General features: G+C 52.5%; 2 non-coding genes across 2 annotated transcripts; both read right to left on the bottom strand.

The window, feature by feature from the left end:
• Positions 1-633: 633 nt before the first annotated feature.
• Positions 634-705, bottom strand: TRNAD-GUC. Its single transcript has one exon. It is a non-coding gene; the product is annotated as a tRNA-Asp (tRNA).
• Positions 706-10,306: 9,601 nt separating this feature from the next.
• On the bottom strand, positions 10,307-10,388 carry TRNAS-UGA. The gene has a single exon. It is a non-coding gene; the product is annotated as a tRNA-Ser (tRNA).
• Positions 10,389-15,637: the final 5,249 nt, after the last annotated feature.

Below are 15,637 nucleotides of genomic sequence, written 5' to 3'. Positions count from 1 at the left end.
TTGCAAACAGACGCCATCAGACTGAGCCACGAGGCGTGCTGCAGGATAGCTCCTCCCCACCAAAAATTAATGCCGTGACCCGGATTTGAACCGAGGTTGCTGCGGCCACGGCGCAGAGTACTAACCACTATACGATCACGGCCAGGCGCTGGGCGAGTAGGCAGCAACCTAGCACAAAATGCTCAGGTCTGCGCTCTCGGGGCGGCCACCTACGTCGCCGGCGGCCACGGGTATTTCTCAAGTCTGCCCATTACAGTCACAGGTAAAATGCTGAGCAAAGGAAAAAATAGAGGAAGCCAATCCCATGCCTGTCCCTTTTTCTGTCTTCCTCCACCCCTGGACCAAGTCCCTCCCGGTTTGTCTGGGCCATTGTCCTCATGCCCCTGGCCAGCCTATTTCCCTTTGCCGCTCTGAAACGTGCCCCCACGTGCAGGCCCCGAAGCTGGGCCCGGGGGCGGAAGGCCAGGGAGAGGCTTTGGCTAGGGCCAGCGTGTCCTTGCGAGGTAATTGTCTCTCTGGAGGTGAAAGTCATCAGTTCCGGGTGCGAAGGGAAGTGGCAGTAGAAGGAGAATGGAAGGCATGTGGTGGGCAGGCCAGGGATTTCTTTGTTCCCCCCTTGAAAAGGGAATCACCCTCCCCATCGGGGAATCGAACCCCGGTCTCCTGCGTGACAGGCGGGGATACTCACCACTATACTAATGAGGAAAGGGGCACAGGGAGGGGCCCCAGCTCCCACAGACCAGCTATGGTCAGCGTACACCTACACCGTCGCATGGGCCCCAGCAGGCAACAGCACCCCTGGCCCTCTTCTGCTTCCCAAAGGCTTTGGCCGCAGCAACAGCCCTGGGATAAGCTCTGGCCCTCCTCACCTGCCCTTGCCCGGCAGGACGCCTTTTCGGGCCTACACAGCTCCTCACACAACACCTGCCTGGGACCTTGCCCTCCCCTACCAGCTCAGCAGCACCTTTTTTCCTCTCAAAACCTCCTCTTGACACCCTCCCCCTTCCACACTTCACACTCACCTCATCACAAACTCACCCACGGCCCCTTTGGCTTCTCAAGCACCTCTGGAGGGATGCAGCTTCCCTGGCATGCAGATCCTTCCCTTCAACGTGCACTGGACGGACATTCGAAACACAGCCCTTTCCAGGAGGGAATGCGCCGCTTTTGGACCCTGGCGCCCAGCAAGAAGTCCTGGGACTCTTTTTCTGACGGATGGACCCCACTGACTTGCCTTTACCAAGCAGAAACTAAGGACTGGCTGAAGGCTCTCTCGCTGGCGCCGCTGCTGCGGTCTCTGTTCCTTCGCCAGGCAGCGGGACCCGGCCCCGCGCGGCCTCGCGCCGCTTCTCGTGGGCGGGCGCTGAGCTCTGAGCGCACAAGGCCCTGGCGGCTCCGCCCTGCATCGCTGTCAGACAACGTCACCAATGGGAGCTGAGCCTGTCAGAAACATCAATTGGGGAGGGCCCAATGGGAGACCAGGTTTCAGAGACCCGCCCTGCCTGAAGGCCAATGGGAGTTCAGCTGTCAGAAAACACTAGACAGGCCAGCACCAGCAAACCAGGAACCGCCCTTCTTCTCAAGCACACAGACAGCCCCCCCATCCTACCCCACCCAGCAGCAGCCTGCCCCAGATGGCTCACGTCAGGCCCCCCAGCAACCCGCAAAACACAAGTCTCAAATCCCTTTGTCCCCCCACTGCTGTTTTCTATTTACACAATGAGAACTCCACCCAGACACCAAAAATAGGGGAATCTTTTCCGGTTTTCCACAGCCACCCTTACCCCTAACCCAGCCCTTTCCCCATATCTGGCAACACGCTCCCAGCTCAGGGTGACCACACACCCTGTCGGGGCAGGCTCTGCTCAGCCCGGCTCCCCACAGCCTGCACTAAACATGTGGGGCCCAACCCCAAAACTTACTCATATTTTACCCCAATGGCCCCAAACTGCTGCTTTTAATATTTGCAAATAAGGTGCTGCCACACTCAGGCCACGCCCCAGCTCTCCAGTGGAGCCACCCGGCAGAGAACAAGGTGATATTTAAATTAGCCAGGACGTCACTCAGTCATTGCCCTCTGCTCCCAGCAGGTGGCGCCGGAGAGCTCCGAGCTCACTCACTTCCCTTTCTCACGTCGGCTTCAGCCCCCGGGTTACAAACGCACCAACCGGGGAGCAGGAGTGCGGGGCTGCTCCAGGGTGACCAGATGTCCCGTTTTTAAAGGTTTGGCTGGACTTTTTCTTATATAGGAGCCTATTACCCCCCACACCCTGTCCCATTTTCCAGTTTCTTTAAGGTCACCCTATGGGGCAGCTCTGCGGGGATGGACTTGCACACTTGGGATGTTAGTGCAAAAAACTCCTCCTGGGCTGAGTAAAGGGCAGAGACCTGTCCTTAGCCTGCCCTGAGTGGGGGTCACCCAAACCGACCCTCACTCGCCAGGCAGGTGTCACCTTTCAGCCTGGGGAAAAGGCAACACGCCCCCACTCCCCAGCTCTGCGTGGGTGGAGAGCCAATGAGAACTTCTATTAAAAGAGAAAGAGAATCAAGCCTGAGTTTGGGAAAACCCCACAACCACATTCAAATCTACGCTCATCAGCAACCCCCCACCCCAGAGTACGCTGGGCAGTGCTGTGCCTCAGTTTCTCACCTTGTGGTGTGACAGTCCAATCCAATGTTCCTTTAAGAGACCCCTCCGCTCTCCTTCCCCCAACCCCCACTCCTCTTGGGTAGCAAAGCCCCAGGGGTGGGGGAGGGAGGGGAAGGCATCAAAAGACACCTCCGCTTCTGCTGCCGACACTCCCTCAACTGGCTCTCGGTTTGCCCTGTTCACTCTGCGTCGCTGCCGCTCCATGGCATTGTCCTTCACCCTGCTGCTGAGAGCTCCTGTGTCGCCACTTCCCCTGCTGCCACCTGCCTGTCTCCTGCAGCCTCTGTGTGGCCATGTAGTGGGGGAACCTCACTACAAGTGCAGCCTGGGCAGCCTCTGTCATTGCAACACCATGGGCAGGGTGAGAACCGCCAGCTGGGGGAGACTAACACCCTGCCCCGCCCCTTCCACCTGAGGCCCCGCCCCTTCTGCAAACACCCCTGTGCCCAGCGTACACCAGCCCTTAGATCCCTCTTGGTATTTCAATGCAGGCACTGACCTGTGAGAGGAAAACATCAGCTCACAAACACAGGGACTGAATTCCCCACATTTAATCTCGCTGCACTTTCCAGAAAGTCTCAACATTCATTTAGTTCTTGCTAGGACAGAGAAAAAATAAGTGACACTAAGTTTTTGGCTTGGTTAAATAAAATTACGTGTTTAATTAATACAGTAAAACTATGTCTTGATTCTGCTAAACAACACCACAATGTGAAATGAGAACAGAGACAAATCTTGTCAGTGACGACTAATTTTGCAAATGCTCTTCCCATTATTAATTTCCACACTGCCCCCATTGGAGGTCTGGGCATCTCCAGTGTCACTGCTCTGCATTCACCTTCCCCTTAGAATTGTTCTTGGACATTCCCAAATTTGGAAAATTGTGCAGTTCAGAATGTGAATAGTGACCCTGGCTCCTTCCTGCACCTGCTCTACATTGCTCCACAGCAGCTTCTCCCCCTGCAGAGTCACCCCAGCACTGCAGTGCAGCCGCCGAGGGCTTTGCAAAAATTAATAATACAGAGTTTGGAGGAAAGTAAACATTTGGGAGTTGTGGAAATAGCAAAAGCCAACAGTTGTGGTGTTACAAGAAGGCAGTTTTTGGTTTAATAATAAAACCCAGTTATATAAATGTAACTGTATGTGCAGCTCTGTGCACTCCTGTTGGATGGAAGCTTAGTAATTAAATTATACAAGAGGGTCAGGTAAAGTTTTGTCCTGAGAAGCCTTCACAGCCATTCTGAGGGGAAATGGGCCCTTTGTCCACAGAAATGGTCTATAGGGGACGGCTGCAGGCAGCAGGCGGAGAGATAATCTCATCAAAATGATTTGACTCCTGGGTAATGTTAGCAAAATCACTAAAGGAATGTCCGGGGTTTCTATTGGCACTTAACGTGCCTGCCCCTGGCTGTCTCTGGTTGTACAAGATGGACGTGTAATCGGGGTACAGTTGTGTAAAAAAAAATTATTGCAGTGCAAGGGATGTTAGACAAAACAAAATGTTGTGTGTAATTGTGTCAGGTTTTAAAAACCTAAAGTGAGACTTATGTTTTGTAACATAATGTTATGAAGGTTAAACTATGGAAGGAATGTGCATTTTCCCAGGACGTGTGCAGTGTATATTGGAGAAGGGGTAAAAGAAATGCAAACAAAACATGGTACTTAATTCAAACCCTATTAGGGCTCCAAAGGGAGCCACAATAGGTTGTGGTTTCTTTTTCAGATCTGTATGTTTTGAAGCAGAAGATGAAAGTGGAAATTAATCAGAACTCCGGTGGAAGTTGTTTGTGTCCCTTTTAAGACAGTCTCTGAGCTGCTGATGGCTTTGGATCCAAAAGCAAGCCCGAAAGCCGGGGTGAATGCAAATGACCTAGCTGATGGGGGAAGGAGAGAACTGCCCATCAGTGGCTGCACAAAGGAGCTGCAAATAATAAATACATCTGGTCAGCAAACAAGCTACTGGAAGACTCAGATTGTGGCCCTCCAGGAAAGGGAGGTGAAAAAAACAAGTCAAGCCTGAAAATAAGGGGGACAGGTTAACCCTAAGGAGTGTGTGTGTGTATGTACAGGCTAAAGCTAAATCTAAAGCTGTCTCTCAGCTATTACCTGAGGATAAACTTAAAGCTTGGTGCAGCAGAGAAACTATTGCAAACTGGGTCTGTTGTACAAGAGGGGAAACTGAGGCACACCACCTCATGAATTTCATAAATGACCAGTGAGTGGGGTAATTCACTATCTAACTATAGAACAAAATAAGGACAGCCTGGAGGTAATTCTTCTGTTTTTCCTGCAATTAGCAAGGAAATTTGTAAAAGGAAGTGGTATTATTATTATTAAGCACTAATCTGTCCCCACTGGGGGTGTGTGTGGAAATTGTTTCTTTTGTTTTTCAGACACTCTACAAGCAAGCTGGTGCCAGCAAAAGACTAACCCAGAATACCATGAATCTATGTTTTGTGTTGTTTGTCTGTGGTGTTTGTCTTGTTGTTAGCATTGTTGTGTTTCAATGAACAGAAAACCTCATGACATGAGTGGGGATGGCTTCAAAAGGCTGACCTGGGGGAAGATGTGTGTGGACATTCAAAATGCTCGACTAGGAGGCCAGCACCTGTGTAATAGCTACCGTGGTATCTGGAAGTGAATCGGCAGCTGAGGTGGGCCCCACAAGCCCTATGGGAATAATGAGAAGGGGATTTGCTTGCTGGGAATCAATGGAGGGGTGTGTAAAATGGTGTAAATCCAGAGAAGATGTTTGAATGTGCCCCTCCCTGATGGCCGTGGAGGAGCACACCCAATGGCCCATGGCAAGGGGTGGACAATTGGGTGTACTGTGTATGAGGTGTTTTGCTGGAAATGTACATATTACTGGGGGCACAATTACACCAGCCCCTAACCAAATTCCACACTACACACTGCTTTCTGGGCTTTGGCGCACAGATAGATCTGTGAATCTTACTGCTGTGAATAATCGAACCAGCACATACAGCCTGATTCCACACCATGTGGTTAAGTTGGTTTGGACAATAACCCATTTCTCTGTGGACATTCAATGGACTTATGCTATGGACAAAAGCACGAAAACCTGCAGCGGCAGCGTATTGCAACTGCCAGCAACTGGGCATGTTAAGGGCTTGACCCCGTCGAAGGAGGAGAGGAGGTGTTTCGGTGGTGGCCGGGATGTTGGACCATGCGGCTAGTGCTCAGGTCTCTCGGTGTTGCTGTGGATTGTTACAGCGGCTGGTGTATTGCTAAGTATACTTGTGATACGTTGCCTATGAAAATAACCTAGAAGTAATGGAGTAAGCCCCCCCCCCCGTACTAGACAACCTGGACCCAACCTTCCCAGGCCCACTATAGTGGGAAGTCTGGAACACTAATTGGAACAGGTGTGGCAGGCCTGTACGAGAGAAGGTGCAGGGCACTGCACTACGCACAGGGCAGTGGGACAAATGGAATATCAACACCTTCCACCTTGATGCCTGGCCCTATCAGGAAATGTGTCACCATATGTCCTATGCTTTGCTAAGGGGGAGAATGGGAACAGGGACACAGGCAAGGCTCTGTGGCGTCAGGGCTGGGATGGGGACACTGAGGAAGGAAACTGGAATCGTTGCTTGCTGGAAATTCAACCCAATAAACATCTAATTGTTTGCATCTTCAGACTCTGGGTATTGCTGCTCTGTGTGTACGCAAGACAGACCCAGTAATTGGAGGGTGAAGGGATAAACCCTCTAACACTAACTTACATCTAACACCCATTTGAACCCCTTCTTTTCACACCATTGCTCATTCTCAGGGGCTGCTTTGTCTCCAGACAGATCCATTCTCTTTCAGAACAGCCTTGCTCTTTCCGTCTGTTTCACTCACTGAGGTGTCAGAGTAAACACTCCCCTTCCTAGTCTCAGACAAACACTAGTATTAACTGTTTGCTACTGATGGGTTTAGAAAGCATTTGTCAAGATGCCATTTCTGGGGGATTTTTCCCAAGATGCAGTATTTTGTGTTCAAACATCTCCCAGCTTCCTTGGTGAAAATAAGGCCAAGGTTTCCTTGCAATGTAGAGGGAGTTTTTCACCCCACATGGGACTTGAACCCACAATCTCTGACTTAGAAAGCCATTGCCTTGTCCATTAGGCCACTGGGGCCCTGTGAAAGAAGGGAAATTCCATCTCCTAAATGCATATTTCTCATATTAACTTGGAAGCCAAATACCCTCTTTCTGCACCTTACAGAAATGTCTGCATCCCCTGGCAGCGAGGCTACTGGGCAGGTCACTTACAGAGCTGAGCACCACCTTTCTGCCAGCCATCTTTAGAGAAGAAGGCTCTTTCCCCTGACAGCCACACAGCGCTGCCTAGCATCCCGAGAGCCTCCCTCGTGTTCTCCCACAGCAGCCGCCTGCCGGTGTGGGTGGGAAAAAGGGACCAGGAAGCAGTGCGGCCTCATTACGGGACAGGAGGCCCTCACCACACCCAGGCCTGCCTCTTGCCTTCAGTCCAGGCAGCCAGAGGTGCCAGGGAGCTCTCTGGCAGGCCGCCGCCTCAGCCAGGAAATAAGGAAAAGGCGATGAATGAAGAAGTCAGGAAATAACAAGGAAATAAAGAGGTTTGTCGAATGGGTTTCTGCCCGATTTACCATCTTCTCAGCTACCGCTCAAAGTTAAAGACCTAAAGTCAACCTATTGGCATAAGTATAGATGGTTGGATCGGAATTAAAAGGAGCTGCTGTCACAAGTGTTAGGTGCCTGCAAGCAGCATGCAGACTGTTTAAAACCGCCGCAATTAGAGGCTCAGATGAAACGTTTGCCCTAAATCAGAAACGACAATAGGAGGACCAGCAGAACGCCACTCTAGGTTCATGGCAGAGTAATGGAGGCTGTTAGAGGCAAAAAGTCATTCCTCAAAATTTGGAAATCAGATCCTAGTGAGGATAATAGGAAGGTGCACAAACTCTGGCCTGTTAAGTGTCAAAGTGTAACAAGTCAGGCCAAGAAAGAATCAGAGAAGCAACATGCTAAAGACACAAAAGCTAAGCATAAATCCGGTCACTGCGAGTCCTGGTCTGTCCCCGCAGAAAGGTGAACCCCCTCTGTGGCTGGAGTGAGCTCCTCTAAGCTTACCTCACTACAGACCTGCGCCAGGTAGTGCTCATTGTAAAAATGTTTCTTCTGAAGGTTGGGAAAACGGGACCAGCGGGCCTCAGGCCGGCTGACACAATTAAAATCCCCCCCAACACCAAACATCATGCAGTCCAGAGGAAGGGAGCCTTTGATCTTCCCTCTCATGCCTTAACTGGGGACCATACACACTAATATAGCAGTAACCAGTGCCACAGAGCACAAAGCCCACCAGTAATGCCCTCCCTGGTTGGAGCTCCAGCCCCTTCTGTACTCACACCGCCAACGTGAAGAACAAGACTCCAGCCCCATCATTCTTCCCTGGCCAGGAGGCCCTTCCTCCAATCACCCTCTGCCCATCAAGCTACCCTAGAGTTGTTAATGTGCATTTCCTGAACACCCACCATGGCCAAGTCCAGCTGCTCCAAGGCAATGAACATCAAGTGCCACCTCCTGGGCCCCCAAATCCCTTCCACCTTCCCACTTTCACAGACGCCCCTTCCCTGGTACTGCCCTCACTCAGCTGCACAGAGGAGCTTCCATCCCCAATCCCTGCCTGTCACTGCCCAGCACCCCCTGTGGCACCATTCCTGAGGGTCCCCCTGCCTCACTCTCTTCCTGCCATATTGGGAAAGGCAGCTCCCATCTCTCCTTGTTAAAGGTCAGGTGGGCCAACTAGGGGCAGAAGCCCATTCTATGTTTTCCTACTGCAGAGCCCAAGATCAGAGACTCACCTTCAGTGCCACCCAGAGGGGAGGCAAGTGGGGCAATTTGCCCCAGGCCCCAGGAGAATACAGTATTGCACCTTTTTTTTAATGGAAGGGGCCCCCAAAATTGCTTTGTTCCAGACCCCCTAAGTCCTCTAGGGCAGCCCTGCTCATCTTGGGTGCAGACACAACTGTGTTCCCAGAGAACAAGCCACCACTGCACAAGGAGGGAAGAAAAGACCTGCCAAACCCTGGGATTGAACCAGAGACCTTTAGATCTTCAGTCTAACGCTCTCCCAACTGAGCTACTTCAACAGCTATGTAGGGATATTTTGTCCTATTGCTTCTCTGCCCGGGATGTTTTTGCAGCAGTTGCACACAAAAAGGACGTCATTGTGAGCGGCCCATGAAGACAAGACTCGCTTTTGCCTGCCTTGCTCAGCTTGACTTGCTGCCTCACCCCGTTCCTGCCCTAGTGCCCGGGCTGACCTGGTGGTGGAAGGGGACTGGGGGCCAGTGACGTGGGGAGGAAGTTGAGCTGGACCCTGAGCTAGACTAGACCCTGGCGGTGAGAGTCTGGCCACCACTTGCCGCCCCACCCTGTTGTCCTGGCTTCCCCCACTGGGTGTCATTTCGGGAGGGAAGTGGGGCTTCTGCCTCCCCTCCCCGATTTTCACACCGCAGAGGAGTGCGAACAGGAAAACGAACGGCTGCTCCACACCCCCACCGGAGGCACCCGGCGCCCTTAGCTGTGGGGAGTAAGAAGTGGCTGTTGGCTGACAGGGCGTGTCCCCGAGGAGCTGGAACAGCAGCTGCCGCCTCCCCCTTGGCTCCAGGCTGTGGGAAATGCTCATTGCCTGGCTGCATGGGCGGCTGCTGCTCCGTGCTCTGGAGAGCGTCTGTATTGCTCTGTCAACCCCCCGTCTTCACTGCGCCAGTCTGGTAAGGTCCCAAGTGCCCCCTCCGGCCTGGCAGCTGAGAGTCTGTGCAGACATCAGCCCCCCTGCCAGCCCCACAGGCAGCAGCAGCACCAGCCCCCCCAGCACCACAGGGGCACTCGATGCACTTCCTGTGGGGAAATGGCTCCTTGGCGTCCAGCTGCTAGAGTGAGAGCCAGGAGAGAGCAGTGTCTGACTCACCGTGGGGGAGAGAAGAGACCTGGTGAGTGCGGATCTCCCTCAGCCTCCCCCGCAAGGCTGGTCAGTTTTATTGTCACTGTGATAGTCGGTGCTTCCCTTCAGGGCTGGCCCTAGAGGGATCCAGGGTATGGGACAAATCCCCCCCTTTCCTCCCCAGGCCCTGCCCCCCACTCCCCCCCTTCCCCCAAGCCCCCACCCCTCTCCCACCTCTTCCCGCCCTGCACCTTCCTGCCCCATTCCTTTCCCTCTCCCACTCTCCCTGCTCCTCCCCCTCCCCCCCAGCACCTCCTGCACCCCACTGAACAGCTGATCACTGGCAAGTGTGAGGAGCTTGTCAGCAAGGCCTGTAGTGGGTGGGGGGGAGCTGGCTGCCAGTGGGCACTGAGCACCTTTTTTTCTCTCTGTTGGTTCTGCAGCCCCGTAGCTCCCATGGAGTCGCTGACTCAGCTCCTTTCACATGCTAGAGAGAGGAGCAGAACCAGGGCTATGGCTGATCTGTGGGGCACTAGGTGAGTGGCAGAGGCTTCAGGTGCTGAGAGTTTGCCCAACCCCTCAACAACACAGTGTGAGGGGGTGTCCCAGGGATCTCGATGAAAGAAGCAGAATTTACTTGGGGTGGGGAGAGAATTGAGAGTGTCTCAGCAGGTTATACAGAGGTATTGCCCGGGTGAGAGACTGGCTAAAACACAGGCCTCGCTGTGAGCAGGATTTGAACCTGCGCAGGGGAACCCTATTGGATTTCAAGTCCAACGCCTTAACCACTCAGCCATCACAGCTGTGAGCACAAAATTGCCCCAATGCCAGAGAAACTGGTAAATAATCCCACTGCCCAGGCGTGAAGTCATCTGAACTACAGGATTCCCACAGCAAACCTGGCTCCCAAAGCACAGGGGGGATTTGGGGTTTGTTCTGTGTGCTTAGCCAGGTGCCACAGGAGTCTTTGCTGCTTTTACAAATCCAGACTAACACGGCCCCTCTGATACTCCTAGTGACACTCTCCAATGGATCCCCATCCTCCACCCACCTTGAGCTAGGTAGGAGCGGATCATTATTATCCCTACTTGAGAGAGGGAGAAGCTGAGGCTGAGAAAGGAGAATTGACTTGTCTTAGGTCACACAGCCAGCCAGTGGCAGAGTTGGGAATAGGACCCAAGAGCCCTGATTTTGAAACTAACCATCAGATCGTGAATTTCAAACACCGAATGACCTGAATAAAGTGCTCTCAGATGAGCTCCAGACCAACAACAGTTCACAGTAATTATTCAGCAAGTATTTGAGGAGAACTGCAATGTTAGAGAGAATCATGAACTGCTCAGAGACCATTAATGCAGCAAAGCAGCAAAATTTGTCAAACATATAAGTGGTTATGACTTATTTCCTTGGTCTTAAAAGAGAACAACAAGGACCTGAATCTCCTCCCTGTCAATAACCCCCTGCTCAGCCAATCAGGGTAGAGACTGAGGACGGGAGGCTGAGGGTTCTCACCAGAGAGCCCAAAGGATGGCCCAGGTCACTGGTGGGGATCATTGCCCGAGCACTATTTCAGCCCCACAACACACACATACACACACACACACACACACACCGCTCCTGGTGTTGGGAGGGGAACAGGTGAAAGGACAAAAGAAGCAAGAGACAAAGAGAAAGGAGGGAGGGATGGATGGATGGATGGAGGAAAAGGTGAAACAGAAAGGACAAACCCTAATGACCTCAGTGATTCTAAGGGACAAAATCCCAGGTGCGGAATAAAATTCTGCCTCCTTAAGTTCGTGTTTTCCATGCCTAGAATTCAACTGTCACCAGATGGATCAGACTGAACAGGTTTCAAACCTCGAGGAGGCTTCAACCTTCTAAACAGGGATGGCTGTTTTCTAGTAAAATCAGGAAAAGGGAAGGAGAAAACTCGAAAAAGCTGCCTCCTGGCACTCACGTCCGTGAACCCGAATGCTCTCTCAGTCCTCAAAGAGAGACCTGGAGAAGCAGACTTGCTGAAGCAAAGCCACAGGGGTCTCTGAGGTTTCCCTGGCCCCTCACCCCTGTCCTGCCTGGCTGATGTCAGCATCTCTCTGTGAGGTCACCACCTCCCCACCACCTTTGACCAATAGTCTGAGGTCCTGCAAAAGGCCTTTGTGATGGACAGCTTTGCTAGGTTTTTATGCATTTGGACAGCAAAATGTTGAGTGTTTACATTAATATCAAGCACTCCTGTATAGAGGAGCCCCTGAACATAATGGAGAATGGAAATGAAAATGTTTAACTTTTTAAAAAAAAAGAAAGAAGGTTATAAGAGAACACGGGGGTTTGAACTGAGGACTACGTGAAAACTGCAGTTAAGCACTCTAACACTGAGCAATATCCCCAACGACAACAGGAGTATGGAATCGTGATGTCCAGGACTTTGAAGGACAAACCCTGATTCATCGAGCTCCTTTGCCATTCCCAGACCACAAGTGGTTTTCAAAATGGGGTTTGATTAAACTTCTTAAATGTGGTAAACACCACAGCTTGCACACCCACCGATATAGCTTCTCCCACTGACATAGCTGCCACCTCTTGGGAAGTGGATTAACTACACCCCCAGGAAAACTCTCTCCCAGCAGCATAGAGCAGTGGTTCTCAAACTGTGGGGCAAGACCCCAAAGTGGGTCATAACCCTGTTTTAATGGGGTCGCCAGGGCTGGCATTAGACTTGTTGGTGCCTGGGGCTGAAACCAAAAGTCTGAGCCCCACCACCCAGGGCTGAATCCCTCAAGCTCTGGTTTTGCCCTCCCCTAACTGGGGCAGGGCTCAGGCTTTGTGTCCTCTGCCTGTGCTCAGTGTGTCTTTCTAGGGTCATGTAGTAAGTTTTTTGGGGTTTTTTTGGCAAAAAGGGGTTGTAGTGAAAGGAAGTTTGAGAAACCCTGGCATAGAGCCTCTGAGTATGTCTAGACTTGGCTCCCTGTGGCAGATCAGACACTGGAAGTACAGCCATGAAGACACCACACCCCAGCCTGGCCTAGCAGGCAAGAATCAAACCTCCACAGACAAGTGGCTGTTGCTTTCTAACCCATCTCCCTAAGCACTCAGCCACCACCACTTAACAAAGGGGCTTTTCTACACTATGGTTCTGGTCTCACTGAAGGGTCATTTCCAATTGTTTGCTCAGACCAGCATTAGGGAAAATGGTGCCCTGGGCAAAGCTTGTACTTTGGCACTTCCCCATTGCCCCTGAACAATCCCCACTCCCCCTTTACTGCTAGCTCCTGCACTCCCAACCCTTGCGCCTCCTTCACCCCTAACTCCTGCCCCCTCCTGTGCCCCCTTTGCCCTTAACTCCCTGGGCCACCAGCCATTGCTCCTCTCCTGCAGCCCCTTCACATGGCTCCAGTGCTGGGGGCCCCGCACTTGTTCTCCCTTTCCCTGGGCTTTGGCATCACTAGCCCCTGCTTAGCGAGTAGGGTTCAGTGGTCCCCAAAATGTGGGGCATGACTCTTAGGGGGACACAGAGGAACATTCATGGAGTCAATGAAATCAATTGAGCTTCTTCAGTCTCTCGCTGCAGATATTTCCCTTGTTTTTAAAGGCAAAAATCCTTATCTTTCCAATGGGAGCTGCTGCTTCAATGTTCAGTTTGGGGAGGGATCTGGCTGCACTCAGAGATCTGCCCGTGGGTTACAATCTGCGATCCGAAGGGTCGAACGCAAACAGCGTTTAGATGGGACCATTAGTGCTGTCCCCGTGTGGCCAAAGACTAGAACTGACCAGCAGAGTTTACAGCTGGAGCCTGGGATGCTCCTGAACAAACTGGGCACGAAGCCTCTCGCGTGGGACCCTCGCTGTGCAGCAGGAGGCGGAGGGAAGCTGATTGTCAGGGCTCAGGGCAGCTCCCTGCCATGCTGAGCCGGTGTCTGTGCTAAGCTCGGCATCAATCAGGTGATTCTGGGAAGTTCAGGGTCCCCGGGCTCCTAAAGGAGGGGGAAGCAGGTCACCCCTGGAGCAGGTTAAAGCTGCAGGGTGACAGTGGGGTTGCTGCCCCTGTGAACAGCTGCTGTAGCACCGCCTGGGCAGGACAGGGAGAGCCAGTTATACCCCCCCAGCCTGTATCGGGGGATGGGAGCACTCACACCCTGGGGACCCACCCACCAGAGATCTACGGGGGGGGGAGTGGCACCCACACACCCAGGATGTTGTAGGGGGGGACAAGGGCATCCACACTCCGGGATCCTCTGCAGAGGGACGGACACCCACACATCCAGGATTCTGTATGGGGGGGGAGAGGTACCCGGACACCTGGGAGGGGAAAGGGGGCACCGAAACATCCGGGATCTTACCTGGCAGGACAGCGGCGCCTGCAGCTCGACATGAGGCGGGGGCGGGGTGAGCAGAAGCATTTCCCAGTTCCAGGCTGTCCCCATCTGGCCAAGGCACAGAGCTCACAAGCAGAGTTTAAAGCTCCAGCTGCCAAACTGCAAAGCAAGCTGGGCTCTGTGGCTGGTGCCTGTGATCCCAGCTCCTGGGGAGGCTGAGGGTGGCAGATCGCTTGAGCTCAGGAGTTCTAGGCTGCAGGGGGCTGTGTCGATCAGGTGTCCGCACTAAGTTCAGCATCAATATGGTGATCCTGGGGAAGCTTGGGGTCTCCAGGTTGCCTAAGGAGGGGTGAACCGGCCCAGGTCGGTAACGGAGCAGGTCAAAACTCCTGTGCTGATCAGTAGTGGGATTGCACCTGTGAATAGCCCCTGCAGCGTAGCCTGGGCAAGACAGTGAGACACAGTCTCTTTTTAGACACCCCTACCCCGCAGAGCCTGGAGTGGGGGATGGGAGCACCCACACGCTGGGGAATCTGACTTGTGGGTTAGGGACGCACCCAAGCAACACGGATCTTGAAAAGAGGAACAGCGACACCCACACACCACAGAGCCTGGATGGGGGCAGGGGAACCACACACGGGAGCTAGTTCATGGGGTGGGGGACACACCCATATGCTCCGTTGCACCATTCTTAATGAGAAGAACGGGGGCATCCGCACAACACGGATCCTTAATGAGCTGGGGGACACCCACATACTCCACTATTAACCAGGAGGGACAGGGGCACCAGACACCCCCAGTAGCATGGAGAACCCCCACATCTGTTAGAAAAATAGGCCAATACAAGCCTGTTAGCAAGACTAGGCCCTTAGCATAAGTAGAATCAAGGCCCTTAGCATAAGTAAAATCAAGGCCTTAAAATACAAGCAGAAAGAAAAGCCTGTGTCAGCTATTATCAGTTTATGCTTGGTTTGTACTAGTTCATGCTTATCAGCTAGGCCCACGCTTGGCGTAACATATGTGCAGCTGTCTTTTCATGCTTATGGCCAAAAGCAGTTAGCCTACTGGGTCATCTTCTCATGCATGAAGCCAAAAGTAGTTAGTATGATAGTATAGGAGGTCAAGGGAGATATCTTATGTCTTCCTTACAATGATAAATGTATCCGTACAGCTGCACCCTTATCATGATGGATGTATCCGTGGCAGTTATGCATATCTTGTTCCTTTTTGACTGATATATGTATTCTATGTACTTCAATATTCCCTATAGATACATTTACAGGACCTATAGGGTCAGCCAAGTAACGCAAATAAGACGTCAACAAAGTTGTTTGTTTCGGGGTATAAAGGTAAGCCCATCCGGCCATGTAAGGTGTGTCTCTCTCGGGCATTAGCCGGGACGAGAACACCCGCTCAGCTGATCGATCAATAAAGCTAATGGTACCTGTCTTCCTGGTCTTCCGTGCCTCCTTGGTGTAATTAGGTAAGCTCCGGGGAGAATCGGGCCCTTTTGGCTAACACATCCACCGGATCCCTCATGGGGGGTAAGACAGAGGGGATTGTAATGGGGCCCAGCGCACCCACGCACCAGGGATTGTTAAGAGTTGAAGGGACAGGGACACCCACACACACTGAGATCACATCCTTGGAGGAATGCAAACCCTCCACAGAAAGACCTGGTCTGTTCCATGATGGCAGCCCAGCCTCGGTGAGTCAAAGTCTCTTTTTATACAGGCACG

This window comes from Mauremys mutica, unplaced genomic scaffold (assembly GCF_020497125.1).
Source record: "Mauremys mutica isolate MM-2020 ecotype Southern unplaced genomic scaffold, ASM2049712v1 Super-Scaffold_100199, whole genome shotgun sequence".
In the NCBI taxonomy this organism is placed as follows: Eukaryota; Metazoa; Chordata; order Testudines; family Geoemydidae; genus Mauremys; species Mauremys mutica.
Note: the sequence above shows the minus strand (reverse complement) of the source record. Positions and strands in the feature narration are given on the sequence as shown.